The sequence below is a fragment of the Nannospalax galili genome, unplaced genomic scaffold (genome assembly GCF_000622305.1).
Source record: "Nannospalax galili isolate Female #2095 unplaced genomic scaffold, S.galili_v1.0 scaffold5745, whole genome shotgun sequence".
Lineage (NCBI taxonomy): Eukaryota > Metazoa > Chordata > Mammalia > Rodentia > Spalacidae > Nannospalax > Nannospalax galili.
The window spans coordinates 82,221-83,454 of record NW_008352319.1 but is presented as its reverse complement, the minus strand read 5'-3'; the positions used below and the strand labels follow the sequence as shown (position 1 = coordinate 83,454).

At 38.9% G+C, this 1,234-nt stretch overlaps 1 pseudogene; it reads right to left on the bottom strand.

The window, feature by feature from the left end:
- LOC103746979 overlaps positions 1-1,234 on the bottom strand; it is a 25,800-nt pseudogene that overhangs the window by 14,923 nt on the left and 9,643 nt on the right.

Genomic DNA, 1,234 nt, shown 5'->3' with positions numbered 1-1,234 from the left:
CTCTGGCTTCTTCCATGCTGAACAGGGACACAGGGTGAGGCAATTGGAGTACTCGTTCGGTGGGTCAATCTAAAAGACTCCCAAATTGCATAACTCTTATCTCTAAGGGGAAAAGAAAGTACTTGAATTGTGAATAGGAGATGTGAAAGAGAAGTAAGGGCAAGAGTAATTACCATTACAAGTTCTAGATAGGAAACTAGAAAAAAGTCAGAACAGGGCAGTTTTCAAATGTTCATATGAGAGTCCATTTGAATTTTTCGACAAGTGCTCCCAAAAGCATCCCTCTATTGGGTTCTTCCTCATTTTTCCTTTGTTTTTCAACGCTGGACTCTAGAGTTATTGATTCAGGATTTGCTTTCATGTATTTGGATAGCTATTGGAGTTGTTAGAATCAGTGTGCGTTCCCTCTCAAAGGCTTCTAAATAGGAGGAGACAAAAAATTTATCCATCATTTTAGAGCAATAGCTGGCTGTCTCCCTTAGGTACAGGTGGGCAATACATTATTGGAGACCAACATTTGAAGTCTTATATCTGAGCAACACTTGTTTGGAACAAAATAATCAATGAGAAATAATTGTCTAAATATCTTTTTGTATAGAATTAGTCCTAATGTCTGGGATGTGTAAACCCTTGAACTCTTAAAGAAGTCTACTGATGTCTTTCTTCTGATTATACTTTCCTTTTGGATGTTTAACACCATACAGTTGACCCAAATAGATCAATTTATTTTTACACTTAAGATCATTTGAGGGTCTGTTCCTCATGGGTCACATGGGCTTGGGATGAGCTCCTGGCTCCTTTCTTTTACGAGTTCCATCTATGTGAAGATAAGTCAAAGGTCCTGTTTGACCATGTCAGCTATACTTGGAAGCATGAATGAAATATTTTCTCTAAGTTGACCCTCCCCTTTGTAGACCAAACGCTGGTTCAAGTCCATCTCATGGGGTCTACATGTTCTCCCTGATCAAGAGCACAGGTGAGTCACCACAGTTACAGGACATTTTAAGAGATGTTCCATAGTCCCCTGGAGCTTAGTCAACATTGGAGGGCAAGGAGCAAAATCTGCCCTTTAAGTCCTTCTGACCACATTACTATTGGCCTCAAGCTATGGCTGTTAAACATCCAATAAGGTTAGTTCCACCAATCTGGTACTTTTAATTAACATATGCTTTGTAGATAAGGCTTAGTTAAAAACCCCAAAATTCTCAGATAAACATTGACTAGGTACATATTT